Source organism: Mesocricetus auratus, unplaced genomic scaffold (assembly GCF_017639785.1).
Source record: "Mesocricetus auratus isolate SY011 unplaced genomic scaffold, BCM_Maur_2.0 Super-Scaffold_100009, whole genome shotgun sequence".
Lineage (NCBI taxonomy): Eukaryota > Metazoa > Chordata > Mammalia > Rodentia > Cricetidae > Mesocricetus > Mesocricetus auratus.
In genome coordinates this window covers 64,599,638-64,615,333 of record NW_024429193.1, presented here as the reverse complement: position 1 = coordinate 64,615,333, position 15,696 = coordinate 64,599,638, and the positions used below count along the sequence as shown (strand labels likewise).

General features: G+C 44.0%; 1 long non-coding RNA gene across 1 annotated transcript; it reads right to left on the bottom strand.

Annotated features, from left to right (window-relative positions):
- Positions 1-3,604: 3,604 nt before the first annotated feature.
- Positions 3,605-13,926, bottom strand: LOC121142222. The gene is made up of 4 exons (XR_005879198.1): positions 13,781-13,926; positions 8,192-8,248; positions 4,913-4,984; positions 3,605-3,703 (listed from the first exon to the last, which is right to left on the bottom strand). It is a non-coding gene; the product is annotated as an uncharacterized LOC121142222 (long non-coding RNA).
- Between the last annotated feature and the right edge of the window lie 1,770 nt (positions 13,927-15,696).

The following is a 15,696-nucleotide window of genomic DNA, read 5'->3' as shown; positions in this document are numbered from 1 at the left end:
TCTATTGTGGAAGACACTTATGTCATTGGACATAGAGAAGTCAAGCTGGCGCCTCGCTAGAAGCTTCACCCCTATTGACTAGCACTCATGGGGCTGGAAAGTATTCTGCACACTACTGGAGGAGAAAAAAATCATCATCACCCATCTATAAATTCCGTGACCTACAACAGTGGCCTGGCTGCAAGATATACTAATGCAATAGTGGCACAAATGTTGTGGGATTAATCAAACACTTTCTGATTGGATCTAAGGCCAATTTCATGAGATGTAACCCACACCTGACACTGTTAAAGTTGCCAAGAACATGAGACTAGATAGGCCATGGACACTGGGAAAGCCTATACTACTATTCTGCCAAAGGAGCACAGCAATGCAATGACTCCTTATCACATACTGCTATATCCATAGATCAGTGCCCCACTCAACCCACGTCAGAGAATCTTCTTGTAGTAGATGACAACTAAGGCAGAGACAACTGTACAGTGATAGAATGAGAGACTTTGGAGCATTCAGTCTTGAGAGGGATGTTGTCATGAGAACGCCCACCCCAAGGAAGGGAGATATATGTGGAAGAGGAGGCAGAGAGACTGTAAATGCCAGAGCTCTAAGGAAACAGGGTCTTCTAGGCACAGCAGAGCTGATATACGAACTCACAAGGACTGTGGCAGCATACACGAGGCCTGTGTAGGTTCAAGCCACATGGGGTCTCAGCACCAAGAGGGGAAGATGATGCAGGGTCCCATCTAGAACCAGAAATTATTTGTAATTGATACCTGATGGTAGAAAAAAAATCAGTTTTCTCCAATGAAGTGTCACTAGGAATATCAACTATACTCCAGGGCAGGCCTCGTGCCCAGTGTTAGTAGGCCAACACAAAATAAATGCCCTGGCTTTTCTTGTGTATGTTTTCTTATTGTAAGTTTTACTGGTCTTTTGGATGTTCTGCTTTTCATTTTTGCATTTTCTTTTGTTTCAAAAGAAAGAACATAATGTTGGGTAAGTGAAGAGTTGGGATGGGGGAGAGGTTAGGGGTGGGTAAGGAACATGATCAAAATATACAGAATGAAAAAAAATTAAAACCTCAGCTATTGATCTACACAGAAAGAACTATTCTGAGCTGATGCTTCCGGCCTTGGCAGGGCCTTAAAGCTGACTTTTATTTCATCAAAGTGTGTTCTTTGGTGGGGGGCTTCCCTTCTATTGCTTAGTTGGAGTTTTGACCCTGTTTCCTTAACATCGGCAAAGACAACTCCTTTGCTCTCTTCCAGTGGCTCCTGCAGTGACCAGGCATTTAGCCGGTTCTCATGCAGCTTCTGTGGGCACCGGTCACCTCATCCTCAGAGGGATGGGGTTTTCGTCAAAGCTAGCACCAGCTTTTATTTCCCCGTGCCTCAAGTATGACTCACGGGATCCACTTAGAGCTGGTGGCCCACACAACACTCGCGCACCTCTCTCTTTCCTCAATCATCGTTAGTGACGTTTTCTCCTGACATTTGCGCTCATTGGATGCAGGGAAAGGTAAGTTTCACGACATCCTCATCGCTCTAGCTCCGTGTTTATCCTGCCTGATTTCACTGTGGTGCGTGAGGCTGTTGTGGCCTTTTTCAGCCCTTTCTTCTCCGGGTCCCCCATGACCTGGACAGACTCCTGTCTCTCCACTATTCTTTCTGAGATCTTTCTCCTCTGCAGTAGAAAGATCCAACTTCCCAGCCTCTTTTCTCTTCACACAGTTGTAGTGCATCTCATTCTGTACTTCACCGAAACAGAGCCGAAGGATCCCAAAGCCTGCACTGCATACCTGCTGCTTTCTCCGGCCAAAGGTTTACCCCCTCGAACTGACTGCACGGAATGAGCATTCATCTACCTGATCTCCTTGCTCCTCATTGTGAGCCCCAACTCTAAACAATTTTGCTGTTCCACAAAGCTTCTATATCAGAAGCTGGGCTCATGCATCCTGCTGCCTCCTACTCAGCCCCACAGCACCTGTATGTAGGCTTAGGGGTTGCTGTTTCCTTAGCCACGGACTCCAGGTCAGTGTTTGCGAACTCTACTGTACATTCACCTCCATCAGTCCTGCTGGACCACCGTCTTCACTGGCATCATTGTCGTAGATCTCATTTCCTCCTTACCTTAGTCTCATAGTCTATTACACCGCCACATGGATTTTACTAAAACAAACACACACTATTACTATAAAACTTAAGATGAGGGCCAAGGTTGCTCATTAATTCTATAGAAACCTTACTAATCTTGCCTTGGCATTGGTTTTTCTACTTTTTGAATAATTCCTGGGGGCAGGCTACTTACAGTTCTAAAAATTTTCTGGAAATTGCACTTTCATTTTTTCAAGGCATGCTTCCTTTCTTCTGCCCTCAACTTTAAGCTCACAAAGAATTTACCTTAAACAGTTATCCGATCCAGGTCTAGCTATGGCAGCCAGTTAGATCATTCTGAGATAAATTTTTGGAGTGGAGATTAAACCTTGGGTTTCACAAGGCTAGGCCAGTGTTCTGTATTCCTGAGTTATACGTCCAGTCATCTTTGTTTGTTTTGTTACAGGCTACTAAGTTACCCAGTCTAGACTTAAATTTTCTGGGAATACTGGCCTGGCCTCTACCACAAGGCCTGGTGCATTTCTGAGGTTTTTATCCCAATGTTTTATAGTTACAGAATTCTCAATCTATTTCCATCACTTACCTGATGGTCTAGTCTAGAGACCAAGACCCCTGATTCTTATCTTTGTGCCCCAGTGCCCAGTACCTAACCCAGCATGTTAGTCTCTTAATAATAAAAGCTCATTGTCATTTATATATTGTTTAGAGAGTTTTGAGTTATTTTCCCTAACTGGAATGCCCTTCCCCTTTGCTTCTTTCATCTAGATGATATCCATTTTTACACCTTCTGTACTGTTTGAAAACCTTGCCTTTAATGTAAGACTTTCCTGCCTTCTCCCCTTTCCCCCAGCACACCCCCTAAAGCATTTCCTGGGGGGGCATCTCTGAACACACATCTTTCTCACACAGCGTGCTTCTTCTAGAGAAGGGACGCACATCTTCTTTCTCACATAGTGCCATTACTCTAGAGAAGGGGATTTTTTTTGCCTCTTTACTGCTGTCCTGGGTCTCATATTTGAGATATTCAATGGCTATTTCAGGGACCTATAGCTGGCCTTGCAAGATGAGCTAAGAATCGAATTATCCAAAGAGAGACATGTGGTTTCTCTAAGGGCCAGCCTTTGTCACCAGGATATTTGAATCGGGCTAACAGTGACAAGCCAACGAAGCACCCTCAGCCCCAGGACTGGAAATCTACAGTCTCAGATGCAACGTCATCTGCTCAAGAGTCCCAAGCAGAAAGGAACTTCTCATGAGATTTGGATCCCAGTCTCCTCTTCCTAGGAGCTCAATCTTCCTTACCATGCATTTTTACTCCTCACAACAAAAAAATTTTTTTCTGTCTACTGAAAGCAAAGGAGAACCTGAGAATAGGGCCTTGGAAAGAAAGCACCCAGGTAAGGGGTGTGTGGAGAAGGCCTTAGTGGGTAGATGGGACCATTCTCCAGAGAGAAGAAAGGCCTTGCCATCTCTGCCAGTACTCACAATCTGCCCCAGCCTTCGCCCTGTGGATCCAGCAAGGGACATCATCTGACTGGAGCAACATGCCTTAATGGAGGGATCAGACATAGAAGATTCTCCAGCGTGATCTGAAAGATCAGAGCACAGAGACAAAAATCTTGGGGCATGGAAGGAAGATGAGAAACAGGATCCATTTCCCTCATTGGATGTAGGATTAGAAGCCAGGAAAATGTGGAGATTGATATACATTCAGATGACTTAAGATAGTTCTTGCTAATTTCTTGACCAGGTTTGCTACACACACACACACACACACACACACACACACACACACACACACACACACACTCAGAGAGAGAGAGAGAGAGAGAGAGAGAGAGAGAGAGAGAGAGAGAGAGAGAGAGAGAGAGAAGGCTAAATGTACTTTTATTTTTACTTTATGTGTATGTATGGCTGTGTGTCGGTGTCACATGCATGAAGGTGCTTGTGGAAGCCACACTCTTCAGATCCCTCTCTCCTACTGACATATCTGTTGGGAACCAAACTTGGGTCATCTGGAAGAGCAGTATACACTCTGAGCAGCTGAGCGCATCTCTCCAGCCCCATAAGCTCTGTTTTCTTAATGATCTTCTGTTGCCACCAGATGGCGGTACATGTTGGGACAGTAGCCACTAGCCCTGTCTGTCAAACAGCTAGATGTAGAAGTACTCTAAATGGCTACTTCTGGATGAGTGGACTGGGGGGGGGGGGGAGATGTGATAACATTCAGTACAATACCATTCAGTCTTTGGAAGAAGGATATTCTTCCATCTCCAAATGGGTGTGGTTTTGGGTAGAATAGTACTGCAAGATCCCATTTATGTAGTCAAATGTACTCAATATTCTCATCTACGAATCCTTAACTAAGAAGTAAGGTAACATGTTCATAAGTTCAGGCATAGCATGGAACATCTTTATTATGCAGCCTATCATCCAGTTAAAAATTCATTGCTAATACTTATCAACTAGAATTCTGATGGCTGCTCTATTTGTTTATAAAGTTTTATGTTTCCTCAATGCAGGAAACAACACACACACACACACACACACACACACACACACACACCTAATTGTTTTGACATCTCATGTAGTTCTGTAGCCCAGGTTGTTCTCAGACTTTATATACAGTGGAGGGTGGTCTGCCTCCATCTCCCCAATTGCTGGGATTATTAACTGGTTTAGACATATATTTGTATCCCTTAAATGTTTTAACAAAACCCAGGGATGTTTTCTAAGCATTACTTCTGCTTCCACAGAGACAGTTTTAAACCTGTTGTGTTTATTTTGGCATTGCTTACCTGAGAATGAGCCTCCAAATATCAGACGAGGGTGACTTTTGAAGTTTTGATTGCAGTGTTAATATCTTATAGCTGTATGTAGCAGAGAACACATACAGTTTCATTTAGTAGGTAGCTGATACATAGCATGACAAATACAATTGGGTGTGGAGAATGGAGGGTTTCACAGGCTTCCTCTTCATTTCCCTAGGTGCTGTTTTCTTGGATAAGCTGTTAGTCCTTTTCCTGCACCACTGAAATTTCCTAGTTGTTTATCCCCACCCATGGGCATGTGTTAGTTTAGATGATACCAGAAGAAGAGCTGAGATTCTTCAAGGAGAATGTCTTTGATGGAAGGAACAGAAACTAGGCATGTGTCTGATAGTTGGGGATTGGATTGTAGGTACAGAAAAGGGTCTGGGAAGACTCTAAGAGGAAGGAGGGAAGGCTGAGGGGCAGGGGAGTTAGGGCCTCACTAACTCCTCTGTTGCACATGGCAGGGATGCCTTCTCAAACTGTGAGCTCATTTAAGAGAGCCCCCATTTTCCTGTATGAAATCTGAAGACAATGTAGTATGGTTTTGTTGTGTGTTTTTCTTTCCCTAGGACTGTCAACTTCCTGTGATAGGTGTTGTTAGGGACCAGTGTCATTGTGGGTACAGAATCTTGCCCATGGCAGTGGTGGTCGCTACAGAAGCACAAGCCTATCCATCTTGAAGAGGTGTACTGTGTTATCTATCCGGCAGATGGGAGACCCTGGTTGGTTTTATTGTGGATGTTTCAGGTTTAGTTAGAGTTAGGGAGAAGCCTCTTCTGAGATATCTGTGGTTCTGGTTTTCAAAAGAAAGTGAATCTGTCATGAGAGGAGAATCCAGCCACCACATGTCTAGGAAGAGGAGGGTGGTGGGGCATTGGTATTGGCAATGGGAGATGCTGCAGGGGGATACACTTCTGTTGGCCAGGGGCTGAAGGACAGGGATCCAGGCCCTGGGGAGGGGACGGAGGAGGGCTTCGTACTGCTGCTGCTGACAGGTCATTTTTCTGTGGCTGAAGAAAATCTGTAAGGAATAGTACACATTTTAAAAAAATCCTTCATTTTGTTCCCAGGAGCTCCTAATGCCAGCATAGCCCTGCTATTTCTTGTACAAATGACCTTCCCAGAAGTCTTTCTGGCATAGCTATGATGTCCACAATGCTGGCAGCAACTTCCAGGCAAGAAAACCGCATTCCAAGTTCCAGACGCTGGTATCTGGAGCTGCAAGGTTTGGTGCTTTCTCTCCTGAATTTATTTGCTATATGCTTGTTTTGTTTCTTTTGGAATAAGAATGTCTTCTTGATACCGTCATATGTTGGAATAAGGCCACTTGTTTTTTGGTATTTGTAGGGGCTTACCTGAGTAGCAAACTTTAAGTGAAGGATTGTCCTGATTGCCTTAATTGATGCCAGAGGACTCACCCTCATGGGAGCCGCCTTCTAGTTGCAGCCTAGGGATGATTAGCTGCTTTTGGCTCCCTCTTGTGGCCTTTGGCTGCTTCTGCCTCTTTTCCTGCTATCAGCACCAGCAATTCTAGGCTTCTAATATTGACCAAGGAACTGTGACTCTCCAGGAACCTTCTGGGTTTTCAACTCCAGGTTGGGACTGCGGAGGCACCCAACCTCAAGGATCTAGGAACTGCCAGGTTGTTGGCCTCTCCAGTGTGAGACAGCCACTGTGACACTATTCCTAATGTGAGGCGCCCGGCCTCAAGGATGTGGCAACACCAGGATCTCAGCCTTTCAGGTGTGAGACAATGTTTGCTACGATTTCAGTGTCAGTTGGTTTAATACATTCTTTAATACATTTAGACATATTAGCCTTACCAGTTATGTTGCTCCAGAGAGCACCAATATACCCTTCCCTCCCCTAACTGGTCAGCACTCTTCCACCTCCCTGAAACAGGGACCAACTGGGAAGCATAAGGAGGCTCATGAGGGCACATGCACGCATGTAGAGCCTAGAAACTGACGTCAGTTGTCTTACTCAGAGCTTGTTCATCTTAATTTTTTAAATGGGTCTCTTCAAACCAGGAGCTTAGAAGTTGACTCCACTGGCTGGCCAGCAAGCCCCAGATAGCCTCCTACCTCTGTCCATCCCTTCCCCTAGCATAAGCCTGGCTTTTTATATGGATGCCATGAATCTGAACTCGGATCCCAAACCATCTACCCATCTGTAAAATGGACAAAATTAAAGGAAGAAAGGAAGCAATGTAAAGAGCAAGAACTTGTGTCTAGATGTGGGATTTATAATGGACAATAAAAAGCTTCAAGTGCAGACACCATGCCTGGCCTTGTAACATGCACTGTGATATATACACAAAATTAATATTCTGTGTCAAGTACCTGCCCTCAAAATTGTCATAAAATGGAACCATGTTCTATATCCCTAGATTCAACATGAAGCCCACCAAGGGAAATCTGTACAGCACAGCTGTCATGAGAAGCTACTGTCTGAAGCACAAGTTCTAATAGATTTTAATAATAAAAACCCAGACACAGATAATCAGGGTAAATCCAGAAAGGTCAGAGAAGTAAAGGAGCCAGCCATAAAAGAGACCTCTTACCTCTGCTGAATCCTCAGGCCAAAGGAACAATCCTGTGCCTACAAATCCTCAGACTGAATGTATGATCCTGTCTCTAGGAATCCTCAGATTGAATGTAATAAGCTCCTGTCTTCTCCCGCCTTATATTCCTCTCTTTGCCCAGCCATATCATTCCTGTCTCTACCTCTCTAGTTCTGAAATTAATGACATGTGATACCAAGTGCTGGGATCAAAGTTGTGAGCCCCCACCACTTGGCTCTGTTTCTCTTTTAGACTGGATCAATCTCTAGTAGCTCATAGTGGCCTTGAACTCACAGAACTCTGTCTGCCTCTGCTTCCCAAGTGCTGGGATTAAAGGTGTGTGCCGCCAATGCCTGGCCTCTATGGATAACTGGTGACTTAGCTCTGCAGTCTGATCTTCAGGAAAGCTTTATTGGTTAGATCACAAGTGTTCTGTGTTGAGTGTATACTAATGCTATGCAGTGAAATTACCCCTCAATTCCTTGCTTTGTCTCTATCTTAAATTCTTACTGCACTTATTACAAGAACCTGAAAATACTGGGTAGAGGTTTCTATCTGCTCTGTCACCAAGGACTCCACAACCCTCACCACCAGCAACACCTTGCAGATTCTCTTTTAGTATCTCAAAGGCCTGTCCTTCCTGCCAACTCCCACACACTCTGCACCCCCATTTCACTTCTGAACAACATGCAGGGTCTTACCATCGTTAGTGTTACCCAAGATCTTCAAATCAGGAAATTGCAGCCGCATCACTGAGCCTGCAGAGGGCAGCAGAGGGTAGAAATGGAGGAGTTAAAAAATACATCCTGGTCATGGTCACAAGGTCACAAGGTCAAAAACTACAAGGGCTGTGGCAGGCATCTGTCTGTCTGTCTCTCTCTCTTTGTACATTGGGAAAGGAATGGCTGGGTATAGGTGATATGAAATGGCAAATGAAGTAACAGGGAAGGGGCTTGAACTGGGGAAGAGGAAGGGAGGTCAAAATAATGCTAAGGTTTTTGATAAAGTCCCAAGGAATCATATTATTTTATATTCACTTAAACTGATTCACAATGCATATAAGACCACACACACACTTTAAAGGAAGTTAATGCTCCCCATTGTTGTTCTTTTGCTTCAAATGACAGGATGAAGCTGGAGGGGGGGGTCCTATGGCAGATTCCATGGCCAGTGAGGGTGGGGACAAACACTTCAGGCAGACAGAACTTGAGGGAGGGAGGGGGAAGGAAAGAGAAAAGAGGTAAAAAGACACAGAGACACAGAGAGAGGACAGAAGGGAAGAGGGAGACAGGAGCAGAAAGGAGAGCACACACACACACACACACACACACACACACACACACACACACACACACACACACACACACACACACAGAGCGAAAGAGAGAGCGCAGAAAAAGCAGAAAGAAGAGGAAGAACAGTAAGAGGAAGAAAGAGAGCAAGAGAGCATAAGGGGGCAGGGCCTGTCTTTTAAAGGGTCCTTTGCACCTGCTTGCAGACTAGTACTCGTGGAAGCCTGGGCTGACCAGGGTGCTGCCTGAGTGCATTCTTCCAGGTAACAGGGCAGGTCAGCATAATGCCTGAATCCTTACACCCATAGGAATCATATATTAATAAACCCCCAGTACCAGGTATGAGAAACCTTTGCAATGGTTGATCAAGGTAGTCCAAGTGATCCCAAAATAATATAGATTACCAATGTATCCCTTGGTTGCCCCTCAGGGGTTGAGGGTGGCCATCTACTGCTGAAGACACCAAATACGTGAGATGATTTGGAGTAGGATCTGATCTGAAAGACTCTTTCCTGCAGTCTAGCTTCTATGGTCTCAGAAACCCTATGCAAGCTTCCAAGGGAGAGAAGCAATTCAACATGTCTCCCCCCCAAAAAAAAAAGATAGAAAGAAAGGAAGGAAAAGAAAAAATAGCTTTCTCCAAGGGCACACCAACTATACCTAAGCACAGACTTTATGGCAGCCGGAGATGGCCAACACAAAAATGAACTCAATGGTATTTTTGGAGTATTTTTGTCTCATAATGCTTTGTCTGGGCATTTCCCCCCCTACCTTACTGGTCTTTTTTTTATATTTTATTTTCCAGTTTAAATTTAGATAAGAAACGAGGTTGCTTCACAAGTCAGTTCCAGGTCCCTCTCCCATTCCCTCCCCTCCTCCCATGCCCTCCCCCCAACCCCCCCCATTATCCCCTCATTTCCCCAGGGAGGGTGAGGCCCTCCATGGGGGTGTCCATAGTCTGTCATTTCATATAGGGCAGGGCCTAGACCCTTCCCCAAGAGTTCAGGGTGAGAGTGCACCTCACATTGTTCTATGGGAGTCCAAAGTCCGTGTGTATACTCGGGATGGGTACTGATCTGCTGCCCAAGGCTCAATAGATTACCTAGGCCTCCTCACCGACACCCACATTCAGGGGGTCTTGATCAGTCTCATGCTGGATTCCCAGGCATCAGTCTGGGATTCAAGAGCTAACTAACCCTTGTCAGGTCAGCTGTTTCTGGGGCTTACACCAGCCCAGTCTTAATCCCTTTGGTCATCAATCCTCCCTCTCTGTTACTGGCTTTCTTGAGTTCAGCTCAGTGCTTAGCCGTGGGAGTCTGCCTCTTCTTCCATCAGCCACTGAATGAAGGTTCTGTTTCCCAGACTCTCTGGCCATGGGATTGTAGGCTGGCACTCCCCAGATCTATGTCTAAAATCCATATATGAGAGAGTACATGCCATGTTTCTCTTTTTGTGACTGGGTTACCTCACTCAGGATGTTTTCTTCTAGTGCCATGCATTTGCCTGCGAATCTCATGATTCCATTATTTTTTTCTGCTGAATAGTACTCTATTGTGTAGATGTACCACATTTTCTCTATCCACTCTTCGGGTGAGGGACATCTAGGTTGCTTCTAAGTTCTGGCTATTACAAATAAAGCTGCTATGAACATAGTGGAACAGACATCTTTGTTGTATGAATGGGCATCTTTTGGATATATGCCTAAGAGTGGAGTTGCTGGGTCTTGTGGTAGGTTTATTCCCATTTTTCTGAGGAATCTCCATACTGATTTCCAAAGTGGCTGAACTAGTTGGCACTCCCACCAGCAATGGAGGAGTGTCCCCCTTTCACCACATCCTCTCCAGCATAAATTGTCATTGGTGTTTTTGATTTTAGCCATTCTGACAGGAGTGAGATGGTATCTCAGAGTTGTTTTGATTTGCATTTCCCGGATGGCTAAGGATGTTGAGCACTTTCTCAAGTGCCTCTCAGCCATTTTAGACTCCTCTATTGAAAACTCTCTATTTATTTCTGCAGCCCACTTTTTAATAGGGTCCTTTGGTGTTTTGGAGACTTGCTTCTTGAGTTCTTTGTAAATTTTGGAGATCAACCCTCTGTCAGATGTGGGATTAGTGAATATTTTTTCCCATTCTGTGGGCTGCCTTTTTGTCTTGCTGACTGTGTCCTTTGCCTTACAGAAGCTTCTCAGATTCAGTAGGTCCCATTTATAAATTGTTGATCTCACTGTCTGTGCTACTGGTGTTATGTTCAGGAAGCTGTCTCCTGTACCAATTCGTTCAAGGGTACCACCTACTTTCTCTTCTAAGAGGTTCAGTGTGGCTGGATTTATGTTGAGGTCTTTGATCCATTTGGACTTAAGTTTTGTGCATGGCAATAAACATGGATCGATCCACATTCTTCTACATGCCAGCATCCAGTTATGCCAGCACCATTTGTTAAAGATGCTTTCTTTTTTCTATTGTATATTTTTAGCTTCTTTGTCAAAGATCAGATGTTCGTACGTGTGTGGGTTAATACCCGGGTTTTCAATTCGATTCCATTGGTCTACCTGTCTATTTTTGTGCCAATACCAAGCTGTTTTCAGGACTATAGCTCTGTAATAGAGCTTGAGGTCAGGGATGGTGATGCCTCCGGACGTTGCCTTGTTGAACAGGGTTGTTTTGGCTATCCTGGGTCTTTTGTTTTTCCATACAAAATTGATTATTGTTCTTTCAAGGTCTGTGAAGAATTGTGCTGGGATTTTAATGGGGATTGCATTGAATCTGTAGATTGCTTTTGGCAGGATTGCCATTTTTACTACATTGATCCTACCTATCCAAGAGCATGGGAGATCTTTCCATTTTCTGAGGGCTTCTTTAATTTCTTTCTTTAAAGATTCAAAGTTCTTATGATACAGGTCTTTCACTTGTTTGGTTAGCGTTACCCCAAGGTATTTTATGTTGTTTGTGGCAATTGTAAAGGGTGATGTTTCTCTGATTTCTCTTTCAGCCCTTTTATCATCTGTATATAGTAGGGCTACTGATTTTCTTGAGTTGATCTTGTAGCCTGCCACTTTGCTGAAGGTGTTAATCAGCTGTAAGAGTTCCCTGGTAGAGTTCTTTGGGTCATTGATGTAAACTATCATATCGTCTGCAAACAGTGAAAGTTTGACCTCTTCCTTCCCAATTTGTATCCCCTTGATCCCCCTTTGTTGTCGTATGGCAATAGCTAGAACTTCAAGTACCATGTTGAAAAGGTATGGAGAGAGTGGACAGCCTTGTTTTGTTCCTGATTTTAGAGGAATTGCGTTGAGCTTCTGTCTATTTAGTTTGATGTTGGCTGTTGGTTTACTGTATATAGCTTTTATTATGTTTAAGTATGTCCCTGTTATCCCAGATCTCCTCCAAGACATTTATCATGAAGGGGTGTTGGATTTTGTCAAAGGCTTTTTCAGCATCTAGTGAGATGATCATGTGATTTTTGTTTTTCAGCTTGTTTATATGGTGGATTACATTGATGGATTTTCGTATGTTGAACCATCCCTGCATCCCTGGGATGAAACCTACTTGATCGTGGTGAATGATTGTTTTGATGTGTTCTTGGATCTGATTTGCCAGTATTTTATTGAGTATTTTTGCATCAATGTTCATGAGGGATATTGGTCTGAAGTTCTCTTTCTTAGTTGTATCTTTGTGTGGCTTGGGGATCAAGGTTATTGAAGCCTCATAGAAAGAGTTTGGCAAAGACCCTTCTGCTTCTATTGTGTGGAACACTTTGAGAAGAATTGGTATAAGCTGTTCTTTGAATTTCTGGTAGAATTCTTCACTGAGGCCATCTGGACCTGGACCTTACTGGTCTTTTGCTTTATATTATGACTTCTGATTTTGTGTTTTTACAGGATCTCTGTGCAAGTAAATGTGTGTAACTCTGTATCTGTGTGTGTTTCTTGTACTTTATCCTTTTTTTCCTGTTTGTATTGTCACTTTCTTTTTCTTTCTTCTCTTTCTTTCTTTCTTTCTTTCTTTCTTTCTTTCCTTCTCTCTCTCCCTCCCTCCCTTTCTTTTTTCCTTCCTTCCTTCCTTCCTTCCTTCCTTCCTTCCTTTCTTTCCACATTTTTCAAGTGAGAGAGAGAAAGAATGGGTGTGGATTTTGGTGGCTGGGGAGGTACGGAGGATCTGGGAAAGAAGCAGGAGGTAAACACTCTGTCAGGCTGTCATGGTGGAGAATCTTGCTCCTGATCACCACATGGGAGAAGACCCCTTCCTCCCACCCACTTCCTCATCTGTAAGCTAAGACCTTCACATTATCTTCCCTGGCTGCTATGACTTACAGGCCACTGTGTCCCCAGAGCTCTGTTCTAACCAATAGGAGCCTGTCTGTCTGGGGCTGTGCCAATGTGGCCCACCTGTGCCCACAGACAGCTGGCCCTGGTCCTGGAGTCTTCTTCCTAAGATGATGGTGCATGCACTGCAATGAACCAGAGAACAAGTAAACTGTTTGGGAGGTGCCAGGAAACAACAGTGCCTGTGATTGTTCACCTAAGGAAGAGAATTTGTAGGGAGGAAGCCGAGACTACCTTTTTAGTGCTGTCCCCCATGGAGATGTGAGCCTGTGTCCCAGAGAGCTGAAATGGGATGTGTGTGCAGCAGTGATTTGTGGCCAAGGGAGTCCCTAATCATTTCTGTCCCATCTTAGCAGCACTTCCTGCTTGCAAACATTCTGTCTCAACCGGATTCAATTAAGAGCCAACCAGTCTTTCAAAGGTCTTTAGTTGGAGAGGAAACTTAATTATAATTACATGATTTTATGTGGTCACACACACAAAAATTGTCTTTTGACCTATTTTAATTATGCAGAAATTTTGTCTTTTCATCTAGACATATTGACAAGCTTCTTCATTTATCCTACCCCTGGGTACTCTAAAATATGAGCTGTTTCTTGAGAGGTTAATGAGTGAGTACATTTTGAACTGGCTAAAAGTCAGGATTAAACATCGGAAATTACAGTGAGCATCCCTACCCTCCAGGCTTCTGTGACCCAGGATTGAGCACAGGCTCAAGGTGATGCAGTGATGCCGAGAGAAGCTAGACAACACTTGTGCCCAGATTCAGAGAGAACCGTGCTGTGATCCAAGCCTTTGGTTTCTTTGTCTCCAATCGCTATCCCGTGGATCAGAGCACAGTGCCCAGGCATTCCAATCAATCGCTATCCCGTGGATCAGAGCACAGTGCCCAGGCATTCCAATCAATCGTTATCCCGTGGATCAGAGCAGGGTGCCCAGGCATTCCAATCAATCGCTATCCCGTGGATCAGAGCAGGGTGCCCAGGCATTCCGAGGGGCTCTAGTCTGCTTGGGATGCTTGCAGACCCCTGGAAAGGTTACAGCATGCTCTGGGAAGGGCTCTGAAATGCAGCAGCTGCCTGTTGTCACTTCCTCTGGAGAAGTGGGAGGGGAGAAAGGGAGGCTAGGTAGAGGCAGGTACTCTTTGTTCTGCCGTCTAAAGAGACTTACTGAGATGGTGTGTCATCCATCACCAATAAACTGTCTCTAGACATTAAAGACTGGGTCTAGATCTTTCATATGGAAAACAACCACCCACCTCACGTACACATGATGAAATTACCTGCAGCATTAACACACCAGCTCTGATCTTTAGTATTAAGTGATGCTCATTTAAAGTCACTGAACACATACTCTGGAACTACACACCACACATAGTATTGTGCAGGACTGGAGGCACTTACTGATATTTAGGTAGAGTTAAAATATAGAGAAATATAACAGAAGTTTGGTTGTTTTTGGCGGTGACTGGTGATATGTGAGTCATGGGGAAAAAAGGAACCTTGATCTGCCGAGGGGATTCTGTGTTGCTTTGGGCTTTCCCATATCTAGACTTTGCCATGTAAGTTCATGCAGGCTTTTGTTCTCCAGTCACCTTCAGGGATGGATACTTGCCATTCCCTTCTTTTTTTATCAAAGCTCCCTTTGGCAGTGGTCTAGAAAGAAACTTAGCCAATCTTTCATAGTTAAAGAATGTTAACTATAATGTGCCTCCAGTCATGAGCCTCTTGCCAGACAACTCAGACGGCTCTGATCATGCCATACCACCAGTCGCCAGCTGGTGGTGCTAGAGGCACAGTGAATCGGTGGGGCTACTTACCCACTCTTTTTTTTTTATTGACATATTTTTTTTACTGATTCTTTGGATATTTTACATCCTGGTCCCTCCATAACTTCCCTTTACCTTTGAAATGTGCCCCAAAGGAAATGTAAAAATGAAATAATAAAAATAAGATAAAATAAAATGCAAATAAGAATATTAATTGAACAAACAAAAAAGCAAACAAACTAATAAAACCCACTTAGCTCCTTTGTCTTTTCTGTTTCTCCATCAACTCTTCATTCATCTTGGTGGCATTACAAGCTGCTTTGTATTATGCAGCATAACCATTGTCCAAACAGCTTTATTTGCTAATGTTCATTTTGTAGTGTGTTATATGTCAGGTTCAAGGTCTCTGACTTCTGGTAAATCATTGCTACTGGACCTCTCCATTCCATAGGCATGGAGATCATGTGGCTATGTTTCCACAGAACCAGTTTTCTACCTCCTCCAGCACTTACACACTCTTTTAACCATAAGCCCATTGAAACTATGCAAAGTGACACTAGGACTGATAATTGATGCTCTATCGGCATGTGCCTAATGTGGTCAAATTTTTCTTGTTTGAAAATTTAATGGAAGAAGCGTCAATGAATATAACCCACAAGAATAAAATCTCGAGGTCCTCAATAATTCAAGTAGTGTAAAGCATTTCTTAGATCAAACAGCCAGATCTAAGATCGTAGCAGCGATCACCTCTCTTGCCAGTGTGGGCTTTCTGCCTACAGTTGTAGCTCCAGAATTGCATGCCACGGCCGTGCGCAGACTTGCAGC